A 13,239-nucleotide genomic window follows, 5' to 3' on the forward strand; every position below is an offset into this window, starting at 1 on the left:
CAGGGAGCACAAGGCGTGGCTGGCACTCTGGGAGACCAACGCACCGGGCAAGGCAAAAATTCACGCATGGCGTTTGTTAAAAAATGGTCTTGCTGTCGGGTCGGAACTGCACCGTCGTCGGATCAAGCCTGGAGTGTTTTGCTGCACTTGCGGACGAGAAGAAACAACCTATCATCGCTTTTGGGCATGCCCCCACTCTATGTTATTCTGGAAATCTTTGTGCGAAGAGAAGGGGGAACTTGTAGTGCTGCCACCAGCAATGGATGGTTCGCTGCAAGGCCTCGTCGCTTGGCTCAAGACGTGGTTCGCAGAGGCTGGCGCAGAGGAGCGGGAGACGATGATTCATGCATTATATGGCCTGTGGTGTGCGAGGAATGAAACCAGAGATGGAAAGAGGATCCAGGATGCTAGGGAACTGGCAGAGAGAGTGCATGTGCATATCCATGAATGGCGGCTTGTGAACTTGAGGGAGCCGATGACCAGAGAACCAAGGAGAGAAGAGAGGTGGATGCCACCTAAGCTGGGTTGGGTCAAGGCCGCGGATGGAGCAACATCCAAGACGCGGGATGGAGGAGGGGGTGGCGTGGTCCTGAGGGATCACCATGGTGCTTATAGAGGAGGAGCTTCGGTCTTCTTCCCCGGTACTGTAAACCCCCAACTCGCTGAGATGCTCGCGACAAGAAGCGTCGTGCAACTGGCGCTCAATCTGAACATTCAGCGTCTTCATGTCGAGCTGGACTGTCAGGAGGTGGTGACCATGCTAAATGAGGAATCCAGAAACCTGTCGACTATGGGTCAGCTCGTGGAAGAGACGAAGGAGTTGCTGAGGACTAGGCAGGAGTTCAAAGTTACTTGGGTTCGACGCTCGGCGAATAGAGCGGCGCATGGGCTAGCTAAAGAGGGTATTAGCAACAAGAATTCGGTTTATTTTCTTAACTTTCCTCCGGACTGCATTCTACATGTTGTAGCGGACGAGGTCCCAAACCATATTTTATTTAAATAAAGTTGCGTTTACCCCTAAAAAAAGCAAGTAGGCATGCAACTGGTTGTTCTGCGTGCGCTACTACAGTATTAGCTAGCAACCACCCACCAGGCCAGGCCACCACCTGTACCATACGTGTAGGGGTAGTGTTGCATTTGTTACAGGGACAGTGCATTTGTTTTTGTTTTCCTTCGGATTTTATTTCATTATCTTTTCTACCGGCGAGCATATCCCCGGTAAAGGGCAGATGTTCTCTTCTGTTCTGTTCCTCCTCCCCCAGCCCAGCTGCTAATAAATTTATCATATCATCTAAGGAGCAGATGTCTCTAGTGTGTGCATGCATGCATGCATGCGGGCGGCCATGGGCGCGCTCGATCCCTGCCTGTCGTGACATTGCCTCTACACTACAGTGCATCACTTCTCTTTCTCTTTCCACGCTTAGAGCATCTCCAGCCGTTGGCCCCCAGGCGGTGATTTTACGCGCCCCCTAGGGCGAGCCGGCGCTAAAATCGGCGCGGGGGCGAGCGGGTTCGCAGCCGCTCGCCCCAGACGCTTTTTTTTATTTTAAAATATATGAATTCGGCAGAGTTCGGCTAAAATTCAGCAAACTTCGCATTAATATTCAACATGTTCGGTGTTTTACATAAATTATTTTAAAAAAAGGCATATACTGGGCGAAGAAGTCGATCAGCGAGGCGAAGTCGCCGACGTCGCCGCCGTCCTCGTCGTCGTCGTCGGTCTTCTCCTTCTTGATGACGCGGCCGCCCCTGCTGGACGTCTGCCCGGCGTCTCCATGGCGGACCGGCAGTGGCGGCGCGTCGTCGTCGTCGTCGCTCTCGTCGAGGACGACGATGCCCCCCTCGTCCCGGCCACGGCGACGAGCTGCGAATTGCGCTAAGGTGGCGCACTGGCGCTCCCTCTCCGTCTGCAGCCAATCGTCGTGCGCCCATTTGAGGGCCGCGTCATCGTCGAGCGCCTCCTCCTTGACGGCGGGGAGGTCCGGCTCCGGCTTGACGGCGGCGAGCCCCAACTCCGTCTTCGGCTTGACGAAACGCGGAGGAGCCGAGGAGGAGGCATGCCGGCCGCCCTCGTTGATGACGTTGCCGACGCTGCGGGTGCGCCGGCCGAGTGGTGTCTCCGCGACGGGCTCTGCCTTGACGCCGAGGAGCGCCGCGAGCCGGAAGAGTGGGAGGAGGAGCGGGAGGAGGATGAAGAGTGGGAGGAGGAGGAGGAGCCGCTGAACCTCCTGGGCACCCACGGCCCGGCGCTCCGGCGAGGGGCCGGCACGGCCGTCGGCGCGGCGGGGTACGGCAGGGGCGGGTTGTTGCCGCCCTCGAGGTGCGCTATCACCTCGTGCAGGGTTCGGCCGGGGACGCCCCACCAGAGGTGGCGCCCGTCGCTGTTCTTCAGGCCGCCGACCACCGGCGCCCCGTTCGTGGACTCCAGCCGCTGCGCCTGCCGCCGCTTGAAGTAGTCCGCCCATGCGGCGTTGTTGTCGGTGGCGTATTGGGGCAGGGCGCGCTGCTCCTCCGACAAGGACGCACACACGTGGTCGACCTCGGCGGCGAAGAAACCAGGGCGCACGTCGACGTCGGGCACGGGGGGAGGGGGGTGGGGACGCCGCCGTTGCTGAGCTTCCAACCCGTCGGCCCGGCGCGCATGTCCGGCGGCGCCGGGATGTTCACCTCGAAGAGCAGCCACGATTCGCACTCCTGGAGAGAGCGGCGGCCGAAGCCGTTGGCCGCCGCGGCGTCGCCGGGGAAGCGTTCCGCCATGGAGAGAAGGAGGGGAAGGGGAGGGGAGGGGAGAGCGGCAGTGCTCGGCGGCGGAAGGGAGGGACGGCGGCTGGTTTGGGCTCGGCGGACTGGGTGGCCAGCGGTGAGGGAAGCCTCTGGTTTTTATAGCCCCAGGCGCCGTGTGCACGCGTGCTGGAAGGGGAGGCGTCGCCGTGCCAGGCCGCCCATGACGCGCCGCCCGTGAGGAATCAATGGCAAGGCTGACCGGCGGCAGCCTTGCCATTGATTCCCCGCGGGAAACCGATGCGTTCTGGGGAAGACGAGGCGCGTGCCGCTGACTCGGCGGGCCCGCGGCGTTTTCACGCCAAAACCGCTCGCCCTGGCGCCCTCGAGCACCCCCCAGCGCGCCGGGTTCAGCCTGAGGCCGCCGGCACCAATTTTTGTCCAAGCCGGCGAAAAACGGGTTCCTTGGGATGTGACTGGGCCGATTTTTGGGCGCCGACGCGGCAAAAACGCCTGGGGAGGGGCTGTTGGGGCCGCGGCTGGAGATGCTCTTAACATGCATGCACGTGCATTTAGCTACACAACAATCACATCACGTCTCAGACACACTACACAGGGTGTCCATATAAAATATAACACGTGTATAAAAAGGCGCGAGAAAAGGAGCTAGGTCAAAATGGATGCTAAATATCTAGATACTTCTAGTACCAAATAGGATATGCTTCAATTTTTGACAAGGAAACTAATGAGCTAAGCTACATTCAAAACGTTATTATCTATCTTCGTCGTCGTCGGTTGAACGAGCTAAGCTAGCCTTCTAGGGCTTCCTTAATTAGTACTATACACTTTTGGGAGGATAAGATTTACATCAAAGCATGCAAGAACATGACAAATAAACAAACAAAGTTGATGATACCAACAAGGGACTAATTAAGCTAAGCTCTACCACCTGAGTTATGAGAGCAAAAACCGCCGCTAATAGTTCCAACCCTACGCTAGCGCCAGCTCTATGGATTGCTTCTTGAGCGCCACTTTCGGAGCCGGCGGCGACTTCACCAAGTCTCTGGCCCTCTTGCACCCCCGGCTCCGGCGCCGGCGCCATGAGAAGGTCAACGCCGAAGAGTCTCACTGCCTTTTGCACGGGCGGCGATGACTGGTCCACGGGGTCCGTGGGGGCGGGGCTGTTGGTGCTCGACCGCAACTTGCGATCAATGAAGAGTTTTCTCTCTTCCCCGGTGCTGCCGCATATCAGTGCCGCATATTACATTCATTGTTGTGGTCAGTCAAGATTTGACCAACAAGATGTCCTTAAATCTTGAGAATGCCGTACCTCTTGCCTTCGGCGTCTTGGTCTTCTTCTTCCTCTTGCTCGGATTAGAATCGGATGTTGTCCCAACTTCAAATGCGGTGGTGGCCTCCAATTCATACTCCATTTTGATCGGTTGTTCTTCATTGTGATTAATCAAGTTCGACAAGAACGCCTCCTACATGATTCAAATTTGCAAGCATTCATCATGAGCAAATGAACTAGTGGTCTATGCTAAAATATGATCGGACAAGAGTAAAGAAAACGTATTGACTCTTGTTCGGTCATTTTGTCGAACATGTTGAGGCAGCCCAGGCACTGCTGGAGCCCGTGCTCATCCGCGCCCGAACGAGCTGCGGCGTGTTAGACACGTCGACCGCCGGCAGAAAACTCTCCGGAATGGCCCAGCCGGCGCTCGGATCACCCTGCGTCCCAAAGGGGGCGGACAACGTAATCCGCGTAGGTGCTCGGAGGGAAGGGGTACGGGTATCCGGGCGCGGCGGAGGAGACGGCTGCTCCACCACGTCTGAACCACCCTGCACCGCAGCCGCCGCCTCCCTCTCTCACTGCCGGCGTCGCCGCAACTTGCAAGCGACGTTCTCTGCCTTGCAAGTCGCCGCTGATGACACCGCGCCTCCCACAGACGAGGCGGACTGCGTCTCCGTCGCGACGGCGGTGTGGGTCGGGCTGGACAACATGTCCGGTGGTGGATTAGGACCGGAGGTGAGGATTGGGAGCAAGGATGGAGTCCGTCGAGGGTCTGGGCGCGGGAATGGTTGGAGGGCGGCGGGAGAAGGAGGGAGGGTTTGGTTGATTTGGTGCAATTTGGAGTGGGCTCCGGCTGTCGGGTCTGACGTGTCGGGCGTGCCCAGACGACCCCATATCCGCCCCATATTTGGGCCGGATATGGGGGGTACCGGTCAGCCCGTGCGTTTGAGGGTCGTTTGAGTGGCCCGTCTAGGTCAAAAAATTGTGACCGGGCAGTGAGTGGGCAGCCTGTCCGGGCGTTTGAGACGGGTTTGAGGGGTCCGGCTGTAGATGCTCTAACCACTTGACCAAGTGTGCTTTTGATGTGTTGCAAGCTGGATCCTTTTAAAATTGAAAATTAAATAATTTTGTTCTGCTAGTAGAAGGATATTGATCCCCAAAAAAGATGCTGCTATTAAACCAGGAGACTTCAGGCCCATCTCTTTGCTCAACAGCACCCTAAAAATCATAACCAAGCTTCTAGCTAACGGATTGCGAAAGCTTATGCTCCACTTGGTCCATAAGAATCAATATGGATTCTTGAAGAACAGATGCATCCAAGATTGTCTTGCCTGGTCGTATGAATACATTTACTAATGCTTCCAATCCAAAAAAGAAATTGTGCTGCTAAAGCTAGACTTTGAAAAAGCTTTTGACCTTCTGAATCATGACACCATCTTTGAAATATTGGCTGCCAGAGGCTTTGGGAACAGATGGATCAATTGGATTAAGCAAATTTACAACACAAGTTTTTTCTCAGTCCTGCTCAATGGTGTGCCTCGTAAGCAGTTTCTATGCAAACAGGGTGTCAGACAGGGTGAACCTCTATCCCCCCTGATATTCGTGCTGGCAGCTGATCTTCTGCAAACAATGCTCAAGCCATGTCAAATCACCTGATTGAATCCCCACTGAGGCACCAATCATGTTGGGAATCGTAGCATAATTTAAAATTTTCCTACGCTCACCAAGATGCATCTATGGAGTCTACTAGCAACGAGGGGAAAGGAGTGCATCTACATACCCTTGTAGATCGCGACCGGAAGCGTTCCAATGAACGTGGATGACGGAGTCGTACTCGCCGTGATCCAAATCACCGATGACCGAGTGCCGAACGTACGGCACCTCCGCGTTCAACATACGTACGGTGCAGCGACGTCTCCTCCTTCTTGATCCAGCAAGGGGGAGGAGAGGTTGATGGAGATCCAACAGCACGACGGCGTGGTGGTGGATGTAGCGGGTCTCCGGCAGGGCTTCGCCAAGCTTCTGCGAGAGAGAGAGAGGTGTTGCAGGGGAGGAGGGAGGCGCCCAAGGCTTAGATGTTGCTGCCCTCCCTTCCCCCCCACTATATATAGGGCCAAGGGAGAGGGGGGGCGCAGCCTTGCCCCTTCCTCCAAGGAAGGGTGCGGCCAGGGGGGAGTCCTTCCCCCCCAAGGCACCTCGGAGGTGCCTTCCCCCTTTAGGACTCTCCCTTTTTTCTTATCTCTTGCGCATGGGCCTCTTGGGGCTGGTGCCCTTGGCCCATATAGGCCAAGGCGCACCCCTTACAGCCCATGTGGCCCCCCCGGGGCTGGTGGACCCCCTTGGTGGACCCTCGGACCCCTTTCGGCACTCCCGGTACAATACCGATAAAGCGCGAAACTTTTCCGGCGACCAAAATAAGACTTCCCATATATAAATCCTTACCTCCGAACCATTCCGGAACCTCTCGTGACGTCCGGGATCTCATCCGGGACTCCGAACAACTTTCGGGTTTCCGCATACATATATCTCTACAACCCTAGCATCACCGGACCTTAAGTGTGTAGACCCTACGGGTTCGGGAGACATGCAGACATGACCGAGACGCCTCTCCGGTCAATAACCAACAGCGGGATCTGGATACCCATGTTGGCTCCCACATGTTCCACGATGATATCATCGGATGAACCACGGTGTCGAGGATTCAATCAATCCGTATGCAATTCCCTTTGTCAATCGGTATGTTACTTGCCCGAGATTCGATCGTCGGTATCCCAATACCTTGTTAAATCTCGTTACCGGCAAGTCTCTTTACTCGTACTGCAATGCATGATCCCGTGACTAACGCCTTAGTCACATTGAGCTCATTATGATGATGCATTACCGAGTGGGCCCAGAGATACCTCTCCGTCACACGGAGTGACAAATCCCAGTCTCGATCCGTGCCAACCCAACAGACACTTTCGGAGATACCCGTAATGCACCTTTATAGTCACCCAGTTACGTTGTGACGTTTGGCACACCCAAAGCACTCCTACGGTATCCGGGAGTTGCACGATCTCATGGTCTAAGGAAAAGATACTTGACATTGGAAAAGCTCTAGCAAACGAAACTACACGATCTTTTATGCTATGCTTAAGTTGGGTCTTGTCCATCACATCATTCTCCTAAGGATGTGATCCCGTTATCAATGACATCCAATGTCCATAGTCAGGAAACCATGACTATCTGTTGATCAACGAGCTAGTCAACTAGAGGCTTACTAGGGACAGGTTGTGGTCTATGTATTCACACATGTATTACGATTTCCGGACAATACAATTATAGCATGAATAATAGACAATTACCATGAACAAAGAAATATAATAATAACCATTTATTATTGCCTCTAGGGCATATTTCCAACAAATCATGCCTTGACTTTCCAGCCATTCAATACGCTGATGATACCCTCTTGGTTTTACCGGCTGCTCCTACCCAACTCACACACTTGAAAAATCTGCTGATCCACTATGCTACTTACACTGGGCTCAAGGTCAACTATTCCAAATCCACCCTGCTTGCTATAAACACACGAGATGATGACTACCTTATCGAACTTGCTAGGCTGCCAAATTGGACAACGACCCATCAAATAACTGGGACTTCCTTTATGCCATTCTAAGCCCAAAGTGGAGGACTTCTCCCCCTTGCCGAAAAGGGTTGCCACCAGGCTATCAGGATGTAACACCCTGCTCTCTACTGGGGATAAGCTCACCTTGGTCAAATCAATATTTTCAAGCATGCCAATCTTCTACATGTCCATACTAATGATCCCAATAACAGTGCTCAACCAAATTAACTCATAGCTGAAACACTGTCTTTGGAGGAAATATGGTTCCGGTGACAAGGGGATGGCTATGATTGCATGTGAGAAAGCTTGTCAGCCAAAATCACATGGAGGCATTGGAATACTTGATGCTGGAATCCACAACCAGGCACTCCTTATGATTTCTGCACAAATTCTTGAATAAGGAAGACATCCCATGAGTCAAAATCATTTGAGAATCATATTACAGCCAACATCTACCAGATATCAGAAATGTAGGTTCTTTTTGGTGGAAAGCTATTCTCAAACTTCTGCCAACTTACAAGAGGCTTGCACTATGCATACCAAGTCAAGGTGATACAATTGACTTTTAGAGGGATAAATGGCAACGACAAGAACTCTCAATTAGCTACCCACACCTTTTTTCCTTCTGCCATGACACAAAAATCACACTTCAAGAGGCCATTGCTCAAGATAACATGGAAGATATGTTTCAACTGCCCCTCTCAACACAAGCATACCAACAACTACTGCTACTCCAGTCAATTTTGCAAAATAGAGCACACTCAAATGAGAAAGATAAATGGATATGCAAAGGTAATCAGAGGAGTTATTCGGCAATCAAGATGTATAAAGCCCTTATGGGGGCCAGTTCTGCACACAATATTTTGGAATCACTCTGGAAATGTGCAGTTCGGCTGAGATACAAATTCTTCTTTTGGCTGTTACTACATGATAGAATTAACACCGAAAATCTCCTACTCAGAAGGTCCATGTATCTGCCAGACTACCACTGTGCCCTATGCCACGATCAAACTGAAGAAACACTTATTCATCTATTTTGGGTTTGCAATTTCACCAATGACTGTTGGGATAAGATCACGCCTAATAGAGTTAGAGGCATCACAAATTACGATGAGATCCACATCAGACTCCTTGAGATACCACATAATTTGGCACTAGACATCATCATTGCAGGTTGCTGGAGCACCTGGTCCGTTAGAAATGATAAAATCTTTAGAAATGAAGCGCCACATACCATGAGTTGGATGCACTATTTGAAAGAAACGCTGAAGACTACTATTCACAGAGCTAAAGCAGCAAAGGCACAACAGTTACAATCCTGGATTGATTCTCATTTATGATTTTTCATGATGCTGCCTAGAGCTGGTATTGGGTAATTTAGTCTTTTTGTTATTTTGAGAGGAGAGACTTTGTAAATATTTACTTTTATTAATATAATTAACCGTAGAACAATTGTTCTACGGTACAGGCTTAAAAAAACACGCACGCATATGCTGTCGACCGATCGATGGCCTGTGACTGTGAAGTTTTGACTAGGGTCCAAAGCTGCCAATGGCGTCGCAGGCCCATGCATGTGGCTGTCAAGTTTATCCGTCTAGCTCCGTTTCTGTTTTCCAAGTGGAGTAGTAGTAGTAATAGCTAGTGTGTGCTCGAGCACATGTGGCCTGCTGTTTTGTCACACACCTTTGCGTGAACATCAAGAGCCACGCAGCGGATTAACAACTTGGGCAGCACTACTTGGCGATTAAACATCTCTCTGCATTGCTTCCTCGTTCGGCAAGGGCTGAAGGAAAAATCGGGCTAAGATTTGTCGAATTCACAACTCCCACTTTGCTGCAAGGAGTATAGATATCTTAGGCGGCGATCTCGACTTATGGACTTGCTCCGTCTCAAAATAAGTGTTTCACTTTTGTATTAAAGCTGAGACATTTATTTGAAGACAAAGAGAGTAGTTTAATTTAACCCAAATCTATCAACTAATTGTATTCTCTGTTTTGCCTTCCCAAAAATTATGAAGTGATCATTTTTGGACCCTGCTATACACACTACGCTTTTTAGTCGATTCTTGCACCATGCTTGGGATCCAACCATACATGCGTGGGACAAAGCACAGCACTGCTGCTGAATTAAGAATCGTTCGAGGATCGTGCAAGAGAGTTGTTGTCTAGACAGTAGTTTTGGTCATTTTTCTATTGGAGATACTCTTGACTACATACTCTCCTACGGAGTAATGAGAAACCGACAGTACGAGTTTAAACACCTTTCGAAGAAAGAAATGCGGAAGCATCTAAAGTATATGTTGTTCTCCAATTCCAGTTCTGGTAGAGATTCACGAGGCATAGTGTTTGTTTCAAAAAAAAAAACGAGGCATAGTGTTGATCCCGCCGGTGCCTTCCTTGATCCAGCTTTTTTCCAGCCCGCTTTCGAACCCCTTCAAACGTTTACTTTTACATTTACAGGAGACCTTATATGTCACTCAAAAAGTATATATGTCTGCAATGAAGTATGATTGGTGCAACTTGCTTTTCGAACTCTTTTCCACGCTTTGGTGGGCAAAGTCTGTGCGACCTAGCTTCAAACAGGACGGACGCTAATATTTGTGGAGCTGAGCACAGAATCTAGGCGAATATTCAAGAGATAATATAGCGGACTTATTGACTTTGACTAGCAGACTTATTTGTCCTGCCTGAAGCATCGTTGGTGTCAAGCTGTCATCACACAGAATCTAGCTAGTACTAGCGAGGTTCTAGTCTAGTCTTATAGACGACGAGCACACTAGTGGTAGTAGATTTTACACTGAAGTCATTTGCAGTCTGATTAATTAACAAGCGATGAACGCTCCCACTCCATGCGGCAGTGTGTAGGTCCGAAATGTATGCCAGGTGGTATGCTTGATTTATTTATTTGGTCTTCCTAGCAAATCACCCTCACGTTCGCATGGCAGTTGAGAATTCAGAAACGACAAGGGCTTTCGTGCGAAACACCCATGCTGCGGGTGCCCGTGAAGGAAGACCCACGGAAAATGACCCAATAGACGCCGAAATCCGAGCCACGGTCAGCCCGGTCTCTCACTCTATCTCTCTGTCTCAATAAACATTCGCAGAAGCGCAGGGTTGACTTGGAATAGCGGCCCTCCTCCTGTACTCCATACGCATTGCAGGTTGCAGCAGAGATTGCAAACAAGGCCGGCCGTATTAGAGCAACTCCAACGCACCGACCCAAACGGACGGCGTTTTTATCTTTTTTTTGTCCGTTTGGGTCGGCCGCCCCTTCGACGTCCGTCCTGTTTTATATTTGGATAGGCAGTGCGCCAACGCGCCGACTCATTTCATGTCCGCACATAATTTTAAAAAAGGTCCGCGGCCATAGATTATGCCAGCGGCCATGTCTCATGCCGACACCATGCCAACGCCGATATACAATACCGGCTTCAAAATATCACCACACTGTTTATGCTGGCGCACTCGCCAGCGGCCGGCAAACATGCCGGCACACAAAAAAGAGTGTGACTTGAGTTCGACCACGCCATCGCGGGCCCCGTGGTCATGCCCGCATACCTGCCGGCATAAAAAAGAAGGATGGCGCTCGCCGCCGTAGATCATTCGTCGTCGAACTTGAGCATGTCGGCCTGCATCTTCTCAAATCACAGCCTCTTCCTTGGCGACACGGTGTTGAGATCCACCTTCATGATCTCCACCCCGGTCATCATGCTCGCGAGAGCCACTTCTTTCACCTTGGTCTTGGCTTTGGCGGCCACGATCTCTAGCATCTTGGCTTGCTTCTCCGCCTCCATCTCAAGCATCTTGGCTTGCTTCTCCGCGTCCATCTCAAGCCTCCTTCTTTGTGAAGGCGTTCATTTTCTCTTCTTTGTAACGCCGGCGCTCCTCCTCCCTTGAGTCCTTCTTGCTCATCATGCCCCCCACGCGACTTGAGCGCGGCATATTGCGCCTTGAACTTCTCCTCGTCTTTGATGACCCTAAAGCAATGGGAGAGGCTGAAACACTTGCCATTGTGTTGTACCTTGAATGCCTCCAAAGCTTGAAATGCCTCCAAATGTATTTCATGCAAGCATATTGGCAAATGGTATGCAAATGAACACGCAACTATAAACTTGATGACACAAAAGAGGCGGGCCTTGACGCTCTCAAGAGTGGCACAAAACTTGTTGCATTCTTGTTGGATCACCCTCCATCGCTTCGAAATGGACACCCACCCGCGCGTGCTTACTATTTGGTACGGCGGAAACTTCTTGCGCTCATGGAACTCACGGTGGACACGAATCCAAAAAGTTGAATGCTTTTGTTCGGCGCCCGTCTTGGGGTCTTGCCCAATGTCTCTCCGACACTCACAAAGAAGCTTGTCCTCGGCCGCCGTGTATGCCTTGGCCCGCTTGCTCTTGCGCTTCGGCTTCGCCCCGGCGGTTTGGTTGGCGAGCTCGTCCTTGAACAAAGACTCCCCTTCGATGTCGCACTCGTCCTCTTCCTCTTGCCCGTAGTCCTCCGGAAACTCATGGTCGAGTGGGAAGCCCTCCAGGTCCAGGCCGACCTGATCACGCATGAAGGCCGCCTGATCTTCATCAAAGGTGGACGGCGTGAACGCCCCTCAGCCGTCCTGGCTTTGTGTCTCACCCAGATCGTAGCCAGCGGCCGGCGCACCACCCTCGAAGATCATGTTCTGCATGTAGTCGTCATTGTCGGAGGCCGGCATTCCGTCGAACAGGTTGCGTGCGCCCGGCAGCACGCCGGCTGGCATCTGCCGCGCGCGTTTCCTCGCGCCTCCGGATGACGAGCCACCGGCGACCGGTATGGCATTCAGGTCGATGGGCGCAGGCGCGGGCGTGGAAGGCGCCACCACCCTCACCTCGGGCGAGCACTCCCCGGAGAGGCGGGAGGCCTGCGGGTAGACGTGGAAGCCGGGCATTGAGGTGCAAGCCGACGCGCGGGACGAATTGTGCAGCACCATCCGAGGGAACGCGGATGAGTCGGTGTTGGCCGCGGCCACAACGGCGTTGACGAGGTCGTGCTGGATAGGGTTTAACCCTAGCATGTACATCGCCTCCCTTGTTGTCGCCGCGAAGCGGGCGTTGGTGACCTCCTGCTGCGCGGCGGCGGCGACGACGGCCGCCGCGATGGCTTCATCCCTCGCGTCCGCCGCGTGCCTTCGGCCCTTCCTCTTGGCCGACTCCCTTGCCCGTTGTTCGGGCGTCAGCGTCTTCTTCGGCTTGGGCGTGGCGGCTGTCTTGCGGGGGGCGCGAGGTTTGGCTTTGCCGGAGGGGGCGGTTGTCATGCCGGACGAGGCGAGGCAGGCCGCGGCATCGAGGTCGTCGTCCATGGCGGGGGGAGGGGGAGCGCACGCGGTCGGGAGGGGTTTTGAGGAAAATGAAGGAAAATGGTGAAGGCTGCCACCGACCAGCGGGCCTGGGGGAGGAGAAGGCGCGCGCGCGTCCGTCTCGTGTCATCGCCGACGCAAATCCGGCTCAAAAATAGGCCAGAAATGGGTCGGCAGACGGACGCCAAGCGGACGCACATCCGTTTGGGTCGACGCGTTGGGCCGAATTTTGTGTCCGCGCCGATCCAAACGGACGCCAGAGGACGAAATGGGTCGCCTTGTTAAA

General features: G+C 52.7%; 1 pseudogene; it reads right to left on the reverse strand.

Moving 5' to 3' along the window:
* Nucleotides 1-4,004: 4,004 nt before the first annotated feature.
* On the reverse strand, nucleotides 4,005-12,545 carry LOC109771640 (uncharacterized; annotated as a pseudogene).
* Nucleotides 12,546-13,239: the final 694 nt, after the last annotated feature.

This window comes from Aegilops tauschii, chromosome 3, assembly GCF_002575655.3.
Source record: "Aegilops tauschii subsp. strangulata cultivar AL8/78 chromosome 3, Aet v6.0, whole genome shotgun sequence".
Taxonomy (NCBI): Eukaryota; Viridiplantae; Streptophyta; class Magnoliopsida; order Poales; family Poaceae; genus Aegilops; species Aegilops tauschii.